Source organism: Pteropus medius, unplaced genomic scaffold (genome assembly GCF_902729225.1).
Source record: "Pteropus medius unplaced genomic scaffold, Ma_sr-lr_union100, whole genome shotgun sequence".
NCBI classification, from domain to species: domain Eukaryota; kingdom Metazoa; phylum Chordata; class Mammalia; order Chiroptera; family Pteropodidae; genus Pteropus; species Pteropus medius.
Window position 1 is genome coordinate 945,826 of NW_024356335.1, and position 20,731 is coordinate 966,556.

Sequence of the window (20,731 nt, forward strand, 5' to 3'; positions counted from 1 at the left end):
AGTCTGTCAATATCCACAAAATAACTAGCTGGTATTTTTATTGCGATTGCATTGGATGGAGTAGTGTGTTACTACAGTCCCACCTAACAATTCTTTAAAGCAAGACCCAGAGGAATCGAGCTTAACTTTCAAAGTAACTTAACTGACAAAATATATGAAATAATGGTTTTCAAGACATCGGGCAACAAAAAAAAGCAATCCCTTGAGAGATGGAAAATAAATAAGGTGAGCCTACCATCACCTGAGATTGCTGCCTTGAGTATTCTCAAATTTATGAGAATACAAAAATACCAGGCACCCAACAAGGTAAAATACACAATGTCTGGCAGGCAACAAAAACTACCAGGCATGCAAAGAATCAGGAAAATACAACCAATAATGAGGAGAAAAAAAAATGAATCAACTGAAACCATCCTAGAACTGACATAGATATTAGAATTAGCAGACAGGACGTTCAAACAGTTATGATAGTTGCATCCCATATGTTCAAAAAGTCAGAGACGGGAGATTCAAAAGAGATCCAATTGAATTCTCAGAGATAAAAACTACAATGTACAAGATGAAAAATGCACTAAATGAGATTTACTGCAGAATGAACTTTGCAGAAGAAAATATTAGTGAACTTGAAAAAATTATTTTAGAAATTAACCAAGAGGAAAAAGAACTCAAAACAAAATAAAATAAAATAATAGAATATCATTGTTGACGTATGGGACAACTTCAAGTTGCCTAATATATTAGTAATTGGAATCCCCAAAGTGGGAAGGGGGCAGAAAGAATGTTTGAAGGAAATAATTGTTAAAAACTTTCTAAATTTGAAGAAAACTGTAGCTGCACAGATCCAAAAAGCTTAACAAACCTCAAGCACAAGAAACATTAAGAAATCTAAGGCACATCATAATCGAATTGCTCAAAACCAGTAATAAAGAGAAAAGTCTTAAAAAGCGGTACAAAAAAAAGTGTTTGTTCAGAAGAACAAAAATTAGAATAACAGATTTCTTGTCAGAAACAAGGCAAATAAGAAGACAGTAGAGTAACATCTTTTAAGTACCAAAAGAAAAAACTGACAACCTAGAATTCTATTCCCAGAGAATATTTCAAAAGCAAAGGCAAAATAAAGATTTTCAGATACTGCAAATGCACCAGCAAACCTGCACTACAAGAAATGTTAGAAGTCCTTCAGGCAGAAAGAAATTATGCCAGATGGAAATATGAATCTATACCAAGAAATAAAGAGCATAAGAAATGGTAATTATGTGGACTAAATAAGAAAAGTCAAATAAATGATCATCTCAATAGACGCAGATGGTTTCACTGGAGAATTCTACTAAACATTTAAAGAATTAATACCAATTCGACACGATATCTTCCAGAAAGCAGAAGAGGAAACACTTTCCAACTCACTTTACAAGGTTAATATTGCCCTAATACTAAAACCAAAGAAATTTTTTTTCTATTTGCAGACAACAGGACCATCTATGTAGAAAAGAACTTGGAATCGAAATTGAGATAATTTCATTCTCCTCTATCTACAATTCTTCCATTTCCACTAACCTCCTTCTAGGCATTTCTCCATGCACTCCTTCCTTAATAGTGTCCAAAGCCAAAACCATAGATTTGGATAGCTAAGGACATGGCTTCAAAAGTATAAACCATAATGTGAAAAACTGATGAATCTGATTACATCAAAATTAAGAATTCCTGTTAAACAAAGGAAAATTTTACTTAAAATGGAAATATTATGTCCATTTATTTTTTTCTATGACTTGAGTGCTAAATATCCAGCATCATTCAATTTTAACAGCAACTCATGGAAAACCAAAGTTCTGTGAGAACATAGCTTAGAAATGGCTATAAATTCATTCATCAATAAATACCAAAATATAGGAACCTCCCTTTTTAAAAAAAGGACCAGGATTGACATCTGACAATCTGAGTCAATCAGATTCTCCTAAGAACCCAGAACTGGGTTCTTAGTTATATGACTTGTTCTAGAACTTAGGTCTCTGAACTCTTTGATCAAAATCACCTGAGGAACGTTTTTGAAAATTCATATTCCCAGGTCCGAGAGGGTCTGATTCAGAGGGTCTAGGGTAGGGTCTCCAGAAAAAAAAAAAAGGTTTTAAGTTCCCCCAGGTGATTATGGTGCCCAGCCAGCCATGTTCGGGACCCGCTTCATTAAATAATAGCACTTAAAACTAAAAGGTGATCAGTGTTGGACCATGATCAAGTAGGAAGAGCCCACTTAGAGGAGAGAGACGAAGGAAACCCAACACAAAAGGCTGTGTAGTCTTTGAGAGACCTGAAGAGCCCAGAGGCTGTGGAAGTGCTTGAGAGAGTGACTTGAGACTCTACCTTGCAAGTCTGCAGATCCAGGCTCTATGTGATCCACCGTGGACACTCATTCAAGTGTCTGCTATTTCTTAATATAAAGATTATTAACAGGCAGGAATACAACTTTAATTTTCCATAAGATTTTCAGCTACAGTGAGTCTGCTTACTCACCACGGTAAATAATAAAATGCCCATTTTTAATTTAGAACATCTTTACTTTTTTCACATAGTTTACCTATGCCCTAGATTTATTGAGATGGGACTTAATCACAGCTATTAAAACTTATCAGTACAAGGAAAGGCATCTCAGAATACCTCATCAGCCCAAGTCCAGGCCCTCAGGTGCTCTCAGAGAGCTTCAAGACCAACCAGAAAAACAAAAAACAATCCATCAATTGACCAAGTAACCTCTGAGAGCAAAGTCAATGTTAAAACCAAGAATACATACTGTGAAACAGCAAGAGGCTTAGGAAGCACGCAAAGTAGATAGGTACAAACTTACTGCTTGCCCTGGTTCTGACAATGAGCTGGCTGTGCAGCTCTGGGCAAGAAATGAGAGACAACTGTGGACTAGGAGGTCTAAAATGTGAGCACGTGGGGGCTGGCCGTAGCACAGCTTTAAAACTCCCCTCATTTTCCTCATTCAATTTCCTCATCTGTAAACAGATCACTAAGAAAGATCTCTTCTAGTTCTGACATCTTATAGCTCTTTTGCAAAATCTTTTTTTTTTTTTTTGCAAAATAGTCATATTTTAGTTAAGGTTCACATGATTTCTGTATCAAAATGTTGATTTAGAGTAATACAAATGCTAATTTCCCAAGTTCTCAACTTGTAAAAGTTCTCAACACCCAACAAAAACTTAAGTGAAGGACATTTGGTCGTCACTAGCTCTAGGGCTGTGGTTTTTGGCAGAGGTGTCTCAGAGACCTTAAGGGAAAGGGAAGAGAAATGAAAGAGACCCACCACATCCACTTACTCTTACTGTTTGATATGTCTAAATTTCAATAAGATTTCCTCTGACAAAGGGTTCCATAGCTTTAAAAATAAACATGGCTCAAAGAGCATACATGCAAACAATACAAACATGTAAGTTAGGTATGTTTATTATCCGGTTTATCAAGGAGAGACTAAGGTACAGATAAAGTACTTGCCTGAGGTCAGGCTCTTAGAAAATGAGGAAGCTGGGACTAGAACCCAGGCCATCTAGCTTTAGAATCCATGCTCCCAACTACTACACTACAGCTCAGCATACCACCGCACAGTTTAGAAAATATAAATCTCCAAGGCTCCCAGAGAGCCTTTAGCCTCCTCTGTCCCCTACCAATACACACACACACACACACACACAATGCATGCATGCACACATGCATGCACGCATGTACTCAAACCCTACGTTACAGACACACTGAGCTTCCCATCAGGCCTCAATCACCCGTGCCCATGCCTTGTGTGTATATTTACCACTTACTGAGCTATTTCAGAAGGGCTTGGGTACTGTGCTAAGCACTTTATATACAACACCTCATTTCAGCCAAATGACAATACTGTGAGGTAGGGAGTATTTGTAGATTTTACAGAATAGTTGTATAAAAATTAAATAGCTTGTCCAACAATAAATATCTGGCAAGTGACAGTGAACTCAAACCCATGTCTGTTGTTATGTCAGAGGGTGTATGTTCTTGATCACAATTTCCTGTGCTCTATCTCCAAATGTCATATTTATTTGAGATGCATCTAGAATAGTGCTTGGCAAGTAGGAGGAACTTAAGACATTTCCTGAATGAATGAATAAATGAACAAATGCCTCTTCTTCTCTGGGGGCCTCTCTGACTCCAACACTAAGTTGCTCTCTCTACACTGTCACAAGACTTGTTTCAAAGTGCTATTATAAAGCTTCCCAGATGGTATTCTATGCTTTCTACCTATCTGAACATACTACCCACTAGACTGAGAACCTTGTTTCACTTCATGTCTGTATTCTCAGCCCCCTCACAAAAAACCTGGCTTTTAACAAGGACTCAGTAAGTTTGTTAACTGAATGAATTTCCCTGAGTTCTTGAGAAGAGAGATGAGTAAGAGACTTGTGATTCATATTAAAACTTCTTTTTCCTCAAAAAATAAACAACATTCGGAGCTGTGATATACTCAGATGTTGCTCTATAAATATTTCTAGGTTTCAACTATCATCGGAGGCATCTAAATTTAACTCATTCAACACATATCTATGTGTAATCTACATATGTATAATGGCTCTTAAGGAGCTTAAAACCAAGTCAAGGAGACAAACGTAATAAAATGATAAAATGTAAAGGGAAACCATCAAACATGACTAGGTACCACATGGTTGGTAAAAACAAAATGGTATGGGTTTACAAGGTAAAAGCCTCATTCTGGACTAAGGCCATGGGTCCAATTATCAGGAGACAGTTTGCAATGAGGCTCTTTCTAGTCAGTGGCAAAAAGGCAGAGGGGTGGGGGGTAGGGCGGTGCAGTGTGTTTTCCATATAGAGGTATTTAATTTTTAAAACTGTCCTTAATCTGGCATCTTGTTCCTCCTGCTTTCTGATGTAATAATATAATTTCTTTTCAAAAATAACAGTGGGAGATGATCATCCCTACGTGGTTCCACAAAAGTTGCTTTTATGATTTTATTGGTACAAACATTCCAAACATTTGGGAACTGTTGAGCTAGGGCGTTCTAGGGGAGCATTGTAGAAGAGGTGGATGGAACACGAAATGAACACTGCTGGATACACAGGATTTGGCCAGGTGGAAGAGAGGGGATTTTAAGCAGGAGAAACAGGCTGAGCAAAGTGCACTGTTCATGTAAAGTTTGAAAAATAGCAGCTAAATCAGCCTAATTGAAACTTGGAAAAAGTGCAGCTGCAAATTCCATTTCTAGCAATATGACAAGCTAAGTACCCTTCTGATCCTCCATTAAAACAATTCTAAATAATGGATGCTTTTTACCTTCTCCAATAAATACATTGATGGGTTTGCAGAAAAATAAGGAAGATTAAGACAAAGAACTAAGTGAAGATAGGAACCCAACAAAGTAAACAAAACACAAAAATGCTTTCTCCTTGAAGGCATTTACATAGCCCAACGCAATCTTTAGTTTTCCAATTAAATGAGGCTCAAGGAATACCAGAAAAGAGTAAGGTTCAGCCTAAGGTGGAAAGTATAATAGACACCCCTCCCTCATAACTTAAACTGGAGCTACAAAGGAGATTAAGATAGAAACCCATCTGCAGACACGCACATCTCCAAAACTATAAAAACCGCTAATCTCAAAACTCGCCAATGAGAAAGAAAATCTTCCCGCTAGTTAACCATAAGCTGACCCTCATAAGGGATTGCTACTGAATGGTCAAAAAAACCTCAACCCAGGAATTTAAGTTGAAGTAATCATGAACTAAAAGTGGCCACAGAACACTAACAAAAGAATATGTAAATCTTCTCTGGAAAAATTCACTTCGACCTGGGCCTCAAAAAAATTCTTACAAAAAGTTCCAAGAAATATGAACTCACGGGCAAAAATCAGAAAACCTTCAGGGAAACAAAGCCCATAATTAAGACCCTCAGAAACAAAAGATGGCAGAATCAAACTTTTAAAGACTTCAGATATTTATTAGATATTTTTAGAGACAGGATATGAAATAAATGTTTAAGAAGCTTAAAAAAATAAAAAAGACTGGAAACGAGTGAAGACTAAAACTATGACATGATCAAGCAAAACTGAAAAAGAACAAAATATTTCTCAAAATAAAAAAGAATAACTTAATGGATAGCTTAAGGGCAGAAAAGATACAACCAAAGTGAATTAGTGCATTTATAGAAATTATAGAGAATAAGGTTCAAAAAGAGATTGAAATTACAGAAAAAATGCAAAAGATACAGAAGACAGATACAGAAAGTGTAAGACCAATTAATATTCCGGAAGAGAATGGGGCATAACCCATAGCTGGTTTAGAAAGCTGGTTTTAATGTTCTGTTTACTTTTTTGGGTTTCCATCTTCACTTAAGACTTGGTCTGCAAATAGTTGAAATTTCTCCAAAACTGACAATAGATACACAGTCATCTATTCAAAAAGTCCAATGAATGCATACATAGCAAGATTAAGAAATCTAGAAGTTCTAGTTCCAAGTAAAATGTAAGAGGCACACTCTATCCCATCTCTCATAGGTATAAAATAACATCAATTAAAATAAGAGTATCTATACAACCAAGGTAGAATTCATGGAGCAGCTATTTGAGGAATCAAGAAAGTAAGTAATAGAGATGGACTGAGGTAGATTAGAATTCAAAGTACCATCAAACCAGTGGTGGGTCTACCATTTTTTTCCCCCAGCCTCATTCAGCATGGATTCAAGGCAGCCTAGAAACTGGAAGTGGATAAAAGCATAGCTGAGTTCCATCAGCAATGCATGAAGGTTCCAGTTGCTCCACATCAACAACACTTGATATTGTCAGTCTTTTTAATTTTAGATATTCAGTTGAGTGTCTTGGAGCTTTCTCAAGGTAGTTTTAATTTGCATTTTCCTACTGACTAAAGATGCTAGGCATCTTTTCAAATGCTTATTTGCCATCTGTGTATCTTCTTTGATAATGTGTCTGTTCAAATCTTTTGCCCATTTTTCTTTGGATTATTTGTCGTATTGAGTTGTAAGAGTTTATACAATGAGTTTATATATAATTACAAAGATACATGTTGTATATGAAGGGAGCAGTGGAAATAGAAAGTAGTAGTCAAATGTATGAATGTTTTAGGCGTCTGTGGTTTGTCTTTTCATCTTCTTAAAGAGTATCTTTTGGTGAGCAAAAGATTTTTAATTTTGTGAAAGTTGTTTGTCAATTATTCTGATAGTTTGTTTTTTGGGTCCTACTTAGCAAGGTAAATTTAACAATATTATCAATATATTGGAGAAACAACTGATATGGGAGGTATCAAAGATAATTCTTATATTTCTGCCTTGGATAAATAAATAACTGCAACACCATATGAAGACTATTTACTCAAAGGACAACCATAACCCACCATTAAGCCAAATCATCTTTTCTAGAATCCCATTTCCATTGACCTCCCAAAAGCATTTTACACTGCTTATCTGTGTCTCTTTTCCCCTAGGTTCAAGAACCATGCTTTGCTATATTCAGTCTGAAAACAACTCTCACAGTTTCACCTTTCTCATTCATGCCAATGATTTCCAAATCTCTACCCTCTCTGCTGGTAATAGTGCACCCAACATTTATTGAGGGCCTTACTATGTGATAGGCATTAAGCCTACCTTCTAACTGCCTATTGCATATTTCTTCTTGGCCTATCATTAGTTTACAGTCAATCAAATTCATTCTTCTTGACCTCATTGCCCGTTCTGTCAATGGTATTTTGATGCTCCCAAAGTGATTATCATTGATATCATCTTTCGCTTTAGCTTCTCCTCTCTCCCCTATATTTAGTTAACTTAACAGGTCTCCCACGATGCTACTTGAAACACTAGAGGTCTGGGAACAAGGTGCCAAAAACAGCCTCTTCCCAAGTTGCACGAAAACACATGGTAATATAATTTTAAACTTTCCTACCACAAATTTTTCTTAAATTTTTCTCACTTACTATTCCCTATCTATTCTAGAATGTAAAATAGTATCTGATTGGGGGGAGTGGGTGTAGTTTAAAATTTAATATATAAATATTTCATAGTATTCTACAAAATACCATGACTTTTAGGTACTCCATCACCTGAACATGTTTGAGCACCACTGAATAATGTGCAACTCATATTCCTGCTAAATTCTTTTCCGTACAATGTGAAACTTTTCCTATGAGGAAGTCAGACCAAGGTGGGAAAGGTCAGACCTTTCCCGGACCTTTTTGCCAGAGGAAAAATTTGCCAGAGGAAAAAAAAACTGATTAAGAAATGGGCCATCAGAACACTTTATAAATTTCTTCCTCCTTAATTCTAGGCTATGACTGCCTATCTTCTGGCACCAAAGAGAATAACCAGCTTACAAGTAGAGTAGGAACAACTTTCAATAGTCAACTTAAGAATAAGTGACTATGTATTCTAGTCACAAATGAGGCACCCCAGGCTGCATCCTTCAGTTAAACTAGCTCATTCTCAATTCTCTTTCTCTGATTATCAGTAGTTACTCCATGGATAAAGCCTAACAACATTAGTCTAAGAAAAATAACACAACTATATAATCCCAAAGGGGATTTTCCCAAGCCATAGGATTTGGGTATTATCAGTTATTTGGAATCATTATAAATAGCTGGAAGTTAAATATATATACTGACCTTTTATAAAAGGTAGGAATAACAATACTACTTACCTCATAGGATTATGGTGAGGATTAAATAGTATACTGCATGTAAATAGTATACTGATCATACTCTTTTAAAAATGAAAACAAGTCAACACCAAAATTCTACAGAGTTAAACATTCATTTAATTATTCAGTATATATTAACTGAGTACCTACTATGTGTCACATACCATGTTAAGTCACTCAAGGTTTATAGTGAGCAAGACTCTCATAGTACCTGACTTCATGAAATTCATAGACTATGGTAAAGATAATCAAAGAACAGTAACAGCCAGGACTGATGGGCAAAGCTTCTCCAAGTGCAGCAGGAAGAAAAAGGGGATGTTGAGAGGTTTCTCCAGAGCTCTAGTTGAGCTAAAACCCAAAGAATGATTAGAACTTAACCAAGGACATGTACATGTGTGCTTAGAGGTAGGAGGTAAAGGGTGCTATGGATGAGACTGGGATCACACAAGAATGGAGGAGAAAGCACACTCAAAGTCATATAGATATGGGCTCCAATCCCCTATCTACCACCCGTACATAACCTTTGTTCTCCAGGCAAATGACATCTCTAGCTTAGTCGCTTCATTTGTAAAAGGCAGGAATAACAATACTACTTACACCTCATAGGATTATGGTGAGGATTAAATAGTATACTGCATGTAAAGTTATTAGCTCTAAGACACTGGACAACTGAAAATCTCTTTCTCATCTGCAAAATGATAACGGCAGTACCTTCTCCATCAGGTTGTTAATGAGCGTAAACTGAAAGACTAAGTTTGAAGATTCAATGAAATAACAAGGTAAGGTACTCAGAATAAGTACTAATATTCTGAGTTCAATAAACAGTTCAATAAATGCTAGTCATCATTATCTTTATATTAACAGACAGAGTCAAGCTCTCAAAGGGCTTTGTAAGCCATGTTAGGTATGTGGATTTCAATCTGGACATGTGGGGAGTAACTGAAGGATTTTAGCAGTGAGCTGACAGGATTATATTTGCCCTTTGGAAGGCTCACTCTGGATACTATATAGAGACTGGACTGGAGAGAGGCAAGAGTGGTAGGAAGAACCAAGTCAGGAGAAATTGCAGCCGTTAAGGTAAGAGAGGGTGGTGGCCTGGACCAAGAGGACAGCAGTGGAGGAGGAGATAAGTGCATAAATCAACAAGACTTGATGTTTAGATTGAGGATGTGAAATGTCCCCAACATCTTACTTATCCTACTCTCCCTCCTACTCTCTATCTGCCTACTAAAGAGTCATGAAATTTCTTTAGTTCTCACTACTCACCATTCTGTATCTGACTCTCAAACCATTATCTTTAGCTCTCACCTCGCCCATAAACTTCAGGTCCAAATTTCGACTGCCCCTGGAGAGCTCCCCACAGATAGTAACCTCACACTCAATATAACCTAAATACAACCAATGATTTATTTCCCCCAAAGAATCTCAGTTTCCCTATTTTTATGCTAGCCCTGTCAGTCACCCAGGTTATAACCCCTGAAGTCATCATCCACCCGGTTCTAAAGACTTTCTAATCTTCTGATATGACTTTTTGGCTACTCTGATCCCTGGACTTTTAAAATAAAGGCAGTATGATACAAAACAAAAGGAAACATCCAAATATCAGCCCTCATCACCTCTTCTATTATAACGGGTTAATCTGTCTACTGCCTTCAGTCATTCTGCCCTGTAATCTCATGGATCTGGTATACTCATGGATCAGACAGACAGACAGACACACGCATGCGCACACACACACTTTAATATGGAGATGGAGCTACCTAATCTAATGAATTACTTTTAAAGTTAGTTACATTGGTTATAATAATTACACAAAGATAAGTACACCAAAAAGTACAGTGAGAACGCTGCAAGAACTCTTAAAGAGTACACTCTGAGAACTGTAGTTTCCTTTGTATCTCATTAGTTCAAAATCTGAGAGTATCAGGCAGTACGTGAATAAAATACTACCTCAGTAGTACAAATGCCTGCAAGTCACTGGCAACTCTGAACAATGACCATGAACAAGTCCTTCAGGTAGAGATGAGAAAGGGACCTGACTGTCACACACGGACACAAATAGTGCCCATGGTGACCCATGCACCCTACTTGTGGCAAAGAGCAAATCTAGACAGAGCTCGCCTTGCTCAAGGGCTTACGGAAAATAAAAGACCTATTAAAAATATTGTAAATGGGGAAAAGGGGACATCATCTCTTGGAAGAATGTATCTCTGAAAATGATTAAGAAATATGTTTCAGGAAACTGGCATCCTTAAATAGAACAGAAACAACATGACTTCTACAAAACAGGAACAGAAGGCTACAGGAAGAGAAAAGAAGAGGATAAAAAGACAACAAATAGAGCCTTTTTAGGAAAGGATGGAAGAAAAATGATGACTTCCATGGGGAAAAATATGCATGGCATTAGACACTGTACCTATGTGGTATTCCTGCCAAAATGTTTAAACATGAACTTAAGAATGAGGAAACAATGAGACAAATCTCACATGCGGGTCATTCTACAAAACAACTGGTCTGGAATCTTTAAAAAGTCAGTATCAGAGATTAATAAAAAAGGGCAGAAGAACTGTTCTAGATGAAAGGGAACTAGAAACATAACAACTAAACACAACACATGATACCTAATTGGACTCAGGCTCAAAAACAAAGAGCCGCAAAGGACATTAATGGAATATTGGGAAAATTTAAAGATGGATTGTTTGTGAGATAGTATTGTATGAATGTGAAATTTCCTGATGGCGATAAAAAGCACTGTGGTTATATAGAAGAATGTACTTGTTCTTAGGAGATTCCCACTAAAATACCAAAAAAACATCACGATGACCATAACTTGATAGTGAATTATTCAGCCAAAAAAAAGTAAAATAAATCTGTGTATACAACAGAAAGGGGGGAGTGAATGTGAGTATGGAAGGATTACCTATCCCCTCATGTGACAAACAGATAAGCATTTATACTAAAAACCATACCAGTTTTATAATATTTTTTAATGTAGTCCTCTTTCTTGTTTATAAGGTCAGCATAACCTTGATACCAAAATCTGACAAGAACATTACAAGGAAAATTATAGCCAAAATCTCTTATGAATATAGATGCAAACATAAATTATTAGTAAACTGAATCCAGCAATATATATAAAAAAGGTAATAAATCATGACCAAATAGGTTTATCCTAAGAATACCAAGTTAGTTTAACATTTGAAAATAAATATAATTCACTACATTAACAGGGAGGGGGAAAAATTATATGATTATCTCAACAGATGTAGAAAAAAAAGTTCAATAAAATTCAACATGCATTCATAACTAAAGCTGGCAAGAGAAACACCATTTGATGCAGACCAGAAAAAGTTCCAAGAAAAGTCAGCTCTCTCTAGCCAAAGGACCAGAAAAGAGGCAGCCTATCAAGTCAAAAAACTTTTAGAAAATAACCACTGAAAACTACAGCCAACACCACAGAAAAACCTGTGTGGTCTCCCCTTCGCTCAAGTCAGCAAAGGATGAGCAGGCAGGGAACCTAGATTTCTACCTTCGCCAGGCTATAATAAAGTATGATCATTCACGCATCCCCTGCCATTAGTGTTACCGAAAGCCACAGAGACCTGGGACTTTGATCATCCCCACGAGGCAGTAACCAGAATGTCTTCAATGTGCCCTCAGTGGAGACTGTGGGGCCTGGCCTTTGACTCACATGACAGTAACTGACAAGGCCATGGCAGAAGCAGCAACAAGGCACTACTCCATCCAGCTGGAGGCTGGGGAGCCAGACCTCTCACCCTGCACATCAAGGAAGGCTGAGCAGAAAACCTAGACATATACCTCAACCAGGCAGTAAGAAGGCAGAATGTCCCCTGTCCCTTCCAGAGCAGAGTCAGAGGAAGCCAGCTAAAAGACAGTGGGAAAATAACTGCAAGTTTTGTGAGACTTTTTTTTCAACCTAGAAATCTATGACCATATAAACTATTGATCAGGTGTGAGAAAGTAGACATTTTTCAGACATGCAAGAACTCAACTGCACCCTTTCCACCAATCCACTGAATATATACTCCAGCAAACAAATTAAAACAAAATAACACAGGGGCCAGGAAATCATGAAATAAGAGAGTGGTGAAGGGACATTCCAGGATTACAATAATACAGCTGAATTTATACAGATCAGAACAGGAAGGTAGGAAGAAACCACCAGGAAAAAGGGGGGAAAAGCACCCCAATAAAACTGCTAGTATGATTTCAAGTTTGGAAAAAATTAAGATATGATAAAGCCAATAATGCAAGGTGGAGGGAGAAGACTTCAGAAATGGCGGCGGGCGGGGGCGGAATACTCTTTTTAAAAAATCAAAACCCAGATATAGCTCTTTCTTTCCCAGTCTCAGGTGTTTTGGGAGGCTGCAGACAGCAATTCAGACATGGCCAAGTCCAAGAACTATAACATGCATAACCAGTTCCAAAACGGCAGAGAAATGGTATCAATAACCCTAACATAAGGTTATCTTTTAAGGAAGTGCAACCTAAGTTCATAAGGATCTTGAACTTTGTCAAGAAATAAAAGAAAGGTCTAAAGATGACAGAGACCGAAAAACCTAAAACCATCAAGGCCTTTGTCAAGCTCAAGGTCCTTAAAGGCATCAGTCCCAAGCTTGGGAGACATGCCTGTTATAATACTGCCAGGGTGCCAGGCTCTGCAGGTCTGAGACTAGCAACAAGGCCAAAGTCAAAGCCAAGGTTCAGGTTCCCAAACATGCCCCAACCCCCATAAAGGCTGCAAAGTGAGGTTTGCCAACATAAGGATGGAAGTACTCGTGTGATGCCCTGGGCCACTCTATACCGGGCTGGTGTCTCCTATGCTATTTTGTGCAAATAAATGCAAAATTATATCCACATATGAAACAAAAGAAATTTAACATAATTTTAAATTCTGGATGGATTAGAACAAAAAAAGTTTATATAACCCTAAGAACATTCCCCTTCAAATGGATGACAATGCACCAAGAAGAAAATCTCATTCTAGCATCCTACCTGGCCTACACTGAATATTTAAATACTCATAATAACATTTAATTTTTAGAGTTAACCTAAGGATAAATAATGGAAGACTTGGCTCTGGTCATGCATCAGAACCACAATGACCACACAAAAGTACAAGTCTAGCTTAGAGAAAGAAGGGCTATCCTTCCCTCGGAGAGGGGGCAGTCCAGGGACACTGTTGAAAGTTAATGGAATGAAGAGGATTAAGTATATTATGCTAAAATATAACCATTATAAGAATTAGAAATAATTTAAATACATAATACATTAGAAGAGAAAAAGTGAGATGTACTATAAAGGTACCCATTATCTTTCATTTCAGGGAATCAACAGATACTGTCTGAAGTTAATTAACTTAAGAGATATTTATCTAAGGGTATGGGTTAACCGCTAGAAGAATCCAAAATAAAATCAGTTAATAGAAATGGTTTCTGAAGATGGGGGATAGAGAATTATTGCTCTTCTTCATGAGCTCTTATAAACTATTCGACTTGTTGCTATGTGCATTTATAACTTTGATTAAAATAATTTTAAAGTTTGACAAATATTCTGTTGGTGAAGCTACAAGGCAACAGGCACTCTCATATGTGGGAATGTGAGTTGGCAGAAACTCCATGGAAGGGAATTTGATACTACTTAGCAAAATTACATATAAATTTACTCTTTGACTCAGCAATCCCACTTCTAAAAATCTATCCCAATGGTTTGATGGCAAAAATCCAGAAAGGCACATACACAACACTATTCATTACAGCACCATTTGTAAAAATAACACCGGGAGCAACCTAAATGACCAGCGGTCTTGAATAACCCACGGTCCACCCATCCAGTGGAGTACTACATTGTCCCTACAGAAAAATGAGGAAGATCCATATGTACTACTAGAAGTGATCTCTTTACAGGCTGTAAAACGAGGAAAGGAGAGAAAAGTACACATAGAATGCTGCCATTTATCTGAGGGGCTAGTGAGAGGAAGTATGAATATACATATGTATTTACCTTTTTTAAAAAATGACAAATGAAAATTTTTTTGAAAAGTAGCTATCTATGGAAGAGGGAAGGAACAGGGTGGTGGGGGAGGGACAGAAGTCAGAATTTTCTGAATATATCTCTTTTGAGATTTGGCTTTGAAACCATATAAATATTTTATGTAATCATAAAGCAAAATTAAATAATGTTTAAAAGCAATCCCAAAGGACTGAAAGAAAAACATACATATTGAATTAATGATACAACCGCAGAGAAAGAAACTATTTCTAGTGGTTTTGAAACAGTAACTTGACTATGCATTCCTAGTGGGATATATTCTAAGGACGAAAAGAATCACCAAATTAAAACAAAAACAAAAATCTGTTTTTGGTAATCATACTGTCAGTAGTAACGTTGGTATTGCTGTTGAGACTTGTGTGGGAATGTGGGATAAAGCAAGAGAACTTAAATCGGTGTCACTGGAAATCAGGACTTTCGGTATGAGTGACAAGAGATTCAGATCTAAGAGTGATGAAGTTAAATAAAAATGCTATATAGTCTCTTATTGAAAATATCAATATTAACATGTGATGTTGTTTACCTTTTAAAAATACACATATACAAAACCACAAACACATACTTCCTAGTTCTGACCCCTGGAGAAGCCTAGAAATAAAGACTGAACTAGTAGCAAAAAAAAGATTCCTAAAACCCAGACTGCAGTTTCTAACACCAGATCCCACCTAAAGGAAGCAAGACCCCTTAGAGAAACAGCAGAACACAGGTCTGAAGCAGGAAACATATAAGACGAGTCTGGAACATCTTGTCACACCAAAAGGCAAGGCAGTTATTAAAAGGTACTGGGATCCTGTCAAAAGGACTCTGGAAGTTAACTCAAAGAAGCCCCTACCAGACAAAGATAAGGCACATTTTTTTTTTTTTTAACGCCCACGGCACCTGATTTTCCTAGGTGGTCTCCCATCCAAGTACTAACCAGGCCTGACCCTGCTTAGCTTCCGAGATCAAACAAGATCCGGCACGTTCAGGGTGGAGTGGCCGTAGACAATAGGGTAAATTAATCATCAACAATAATAAACACAGTAGCCTGAAATATAGCAAACAAGTTTTAATCTATATGTTTAAAGTAACACTCAAAATAAAAATCAGTCACTTTTAGAAAACGCTAGGAAACTCAGTTTGAAAAATGAATAAAGGAAATCAAATATTTATTCTGTACCTCAGAGTAACCAAATAGCTAATATGGAGAAGTTCTCCTTCATAGAAGTATTCTAGCTAATATGATGAATGATAGAAATAAAATATCACCATTTTACAGCCCTTGATAAATTAGGAATCAAAGAAAGAGATAACCAGATATAATGTGCCTCCTGATAGAAGTACCTATCACCACCTGTTAAGCATTCTTGCCAAGAAAATGAACTTGTTGAAGTCACTAAATCTAATTACCAATTTGTAAGAAATAAAAGGGACAGGACATATTAAACAGGATGCAATGGAAATTATACAGGACAAATAATCTGCTTCTTCAATAAATAAATTGCAAGGGGGCAAAAAAGACATGGGATACATATCAACCAACTGCAAAATGACCTTACTTGATTCAAACAAATCAACTGTTAAAAAACAAAAACTGATACAACTAGAAAACTTTGAACAGACTGATATAAAGAAAATTTTTTAGGTGTGATGTCATCATCATGTTTTTTTTAAAAGAATGTCTATCTTTTAGAGACACATGGAAATATTTAAGATGAGATGACATCTGGAATTTGTTCCAAAGTAATCTAGGACAGGGTAGGGAGTTTATGCTCAGTTATCTATAAACAAAACTAAGTGAGCCATAAATTAATAAGTGCTGAAACTGACTGATGGACATTTGAGGGCTCATACTCTTCTTCCTACTTTCACAGATGTTTAAAATTTTCCAAAATATAAAAGTTAAAAAATAATAATTTTAAGCACCCAGGAAAAAGAAATTAGATATTAAAAAGACTAGAACAGCAGTACCAGCTAAACAGATAAATATAAGTATGAATCTTTCGTAAAATTAAATTTTCAAATATTGTGAGGCATAAAATGTTCTTAAATATTATCATTCTAATTATTTGCATGCTTGTATTATCTCTCTTAGCAGCCTTTAAGCTTCTTTTCTCCCAACCAGCAAGAGAAATATTGCTTTCCATATATCGAGATAGCAAGCCTTCAAATAAATTCAGTAAAATATACAACACATCATCCTAACATACTCGTAGAGAGGGAGCAAATACTTTCCCCACGTCTTAAAAACAACTATGAAAAGGAACACTTGCTTTCTTTTGACATTTTTTTTAACTCCAGGTTGTTCAGACAAGTGTACCCCATCCTCTCCAAGCAATAGTGATAATAGCTGTCATTTACTAAACAGTCATTTCTCTGCTGAGAGCTAGATACAAGATCACTTTTAATTCTCACAAAAACCCTATATGCGAATTTCTGAGCATTATTTAAAAAAAAAAAAAAGGCTCAGAAACTTAGAACTCAGATGGGGATCGTGTGTGGTTCTGGGGACGCCAACCTGAGCGCCTCCAAGGCCCACAAGCCCCTAGCTCCTCTCACGCCCTGGAGTACCAGAACTGTTTGCCTGGAGTCTAACATCTTGCTCTAGATTGGTTTCCTTCCTCCTTTTGATTCATTCAGCCTAGGCAAGATCAATGCAACATCCCCAAAACCTTTCCTGTGGCTAAAGTGAGTTCAAAAGTTTATTTTTTCTCTCTAAATCTAACGTGGACAGATTTCCCGTCAGCAACTTGGTCCAGCCCGCTTTAAGTCTTACTCATCAAAGAAAGCAAACACATTCATTACAGAGCCCGTAAAGATTTCTTTCTCACTGCAGACTAAAATGCCTTCTCCAATCATAACTTTTCACTTTACCTCAGAGAAGCAAACACATGATATAACCAGTCCTCACCTTCCAAACATTCATTTATAACTTTGCTAACCTCGGCAAGCCATCTTTGATCCTTCTCTCACCCCTGACGTGTAATTCGTCACTAAGTCTAGTCATTTTTACTTAAACTCTCTCGCAAATCCATCCTTTTTCTTTTGTCAACCTAAACCTCACTTCAGGCCTTGATCTTCTGCAGCATAAACTATAACATAGTTCCATAAACCAATGGTCTCCAATTTTTCTCCATGCATTCCTTCCTATCAGTAAAAAACTTGAGCATACAACAGATATGCATATATTTAAAAATTATAAGAATGTCTAATATGTACATTAGCAAAAACAAAAACTTCAAAGGTTGATATGAAAACAGATTTAAGTTCTAACATATTCTTTTTGCACCCGTGAATCATCTCACACAAGCCAGAGTTATCGACCGTTCTAAACTACTGCCAGAGCAATCGTCCTAAAAACCCAATGATTGTATTACAACCCAACTCAATCCCTCAATGGCATCGTGTCCCAGTGGCACAAGCCTACTTTTTCAACTTCATCTCCTACAATCTTTATCCACATATCCTGTATTTCAGCTACCCCTTTCCTTCCCCCTGACTTTTGCACACGCAGTTCCCTAACCCTGGAAAGTCCCCACCCTTGACACCCACTGATTCATACATAACAAGATTTCTAAGAGAAAAATACCTTCTAAACGCCATTAACCAACTTACAATGAACTTTGGGAATGTAGCCTATCTTTTCCATAGGAAAATATATATTTTGAACATATCTTTTGTTATTTCCGTTATTTGGCTCCTTTTCAAATCCTAAATACTTGGAAGAATGGATACGAATGAATTCCAATAAAAGTGGAGGACACCAACATTGCTTTGTTCTCTTTGGTTTATTTGTCTTCCTTGTTTACTTTTCCATTTCCCAACAAAATCCTTTTAAGCAAAAGGATGTTGCAAATCCAGAGATTAGTTCCCCCTAGGGCCTGGAAAAAAACTGAACCTCTGCAATCCATAACCAGAATTTCAGCCAGGAGCTTACACTCGGATTTAACAGTCCGACTAAGACCATATTCTTCCACGGCAATGTTGCAGCGTTTACCCTCCAAGTTTCAACCTTCCTATCTGCTGTGCGAAGCCCTCCAAATTGACTGCAATGGCGAAGCTAGAATGATGGAGTTGCACCAGCACACTTTCCAAAAGTCATGAAAATTCAACGACTCTGAGCACTAATAATGGGAGCTCGGTTTCCAACAAGACTTTCATTCTACCACCCCGTCTTTGCACTGTCTCCCAATGGGACTGGGAGGGGAGCACGGTGGTAGAGAGAGCAAAGAGAAGAGGCTTTAGAGGAAGTAGCCCTCAAGAGGAAGTCACAGTTCAACTCCTAGTCTTAACTCAACAGTAGGGAGATATGTCAGCTGTGCTATACAACAGGCCTCAAGAAGAACAAGGCTGTGACACATTTTAGTAATGGGGTCCTTTAACGAGTAGTCCAAAAAACAGACTGTAGCAGAGCTTTCCGAAGAAGCCAAGGCTGTCCTCTGTACCAGAAAACAATGAGGTGGGTTTGGCCCGGCTTCCAAGTCCTGTAACTTCCACTGTTCTTCCTCTGGGAATCCCTCCTCCCTTCTCCAAATCTCACCTTTCTTTCAGTTCAAGTTTCAACGTCTTCTGAGAACTCCACTCTTTCATTTTCTACACAACTCATTTGGACCAAATCAAAACTTTACACAAAGCATTGCACTTGCTTTGGAAAACAGTTTAACAGTTCTTTAGACGGAGTTACCATACAATCCAGCAATTTCACTCCTAGGTATATATATACTCGAGGGAAATGAAAATATATTCATAACATTATTCATAACAGTGAAAAAGTGGAAACAACCCGAATACCTAACAACTGATGAATGGATAAATAAAATGTGGTTTACTCATATGATAAAATATTACTCAGCAATAAAAAGTAATGAAATACTTATACGCTATAACATGAATAAACTTTGAAACCATTATGTTACACGAAAGACAAAGACTTATATATTGTATGATTCCATTTATAAGAAACGCCCAGAATAGACGTATCTGCAGCAACTCTAATTAGTGACTGCCTAGAGCCGAGAAGGTTTAGGGGGAGTGACTGCTAATGGGTATGGGGTTTCTTTCTGGGCGTTCTGAAATTGGACAGTGGTGATCAATCACTTTTGTGAACTTACTAAAAACCACTTAATTATACACTTTAAAAGAATAAATTTCATGGTATATGACTTATAACTTAATAAAGTTGTTCTCAGATTACCACGACGTACAAGGTCTCGCTCAGGCCCCAGTCTCTGCGACCTCACCTCAAGCTTGTCATCAGTCACTGCCCAAACCCCACTGGCCTTCTGTCAGTTCCTGAAATAGGTCTAGAGTTTTCTTACCTCGAGACCTTTGTATATTCTCTACTGCCCGCCTGGAATGAAAAGCGTTGCTCAGTCTCTTTACATAACTAATGACATCCTTTACGTCTCGGCTCAAATGTCACCTCCACAGTAAGCCTTCCCTCTCTATCTAAAATAGCACAGTCTCTCCCATCATCCTCTCAGCAACTTGTCTCCCTTATAGCACATCCACATAGCTTTTTATGTGAACTGATTTGTGTTTTTTTTAATCAGGTCCACCAGACTGTACGTTCCAATGAGAATAGGAACAAATAGGTATTATTCACCATTATAATTCCCAATGTCTAACACGACTCCTGGCATGAAAGTGTCTAATAAATGGTAATTAGTATTTTTATTTCCCTAACATGCCATGTCCTCACGCATACTGTTCCCTCTACTGAAACGACTATCTGCCGCCACTACCACCGTCCATCACAGGCATTGCCACCACTGCCACCGCCATCACCACGGCCTCTACTCCCTCTGCCACCACTCTTAACCCTTTCGTGCCCTTACTCATCTCTCCTGTCTCAACTAACACATTATCTTCTTGATATAGTCTTCCTTCCTCGAGCCCTCCTCGGAAGACAGCCTCTCCTCTACTGATTAACCTATTCGTCACTGGCTGCATCTCCACCACCACAGTGATCTTACTGCATTATACCAGGTGTTTTGGTGGGGAGGGGCCTG

At 37.5% G+C, this 20,731-nt stretch overlaps 1 protein-coding gene and 1 pseudogene across 21 annotated transcripts in view; both read right to left on the minus strand.

Annotated features, from left to right (window-relative positions):
• Positions 1-20,731, minus strand: part of DENND1A (DENN domain containing 1A) — a 459,444-nt gene that overhangs the window by 434,376 nt on the left and 4,337 nt on the right. The window lies entirely within an intron of this gene.
• Positions 15,609-15,727, minus strand: LOC120601836 (uncharacterized; annotated as a pseudogene).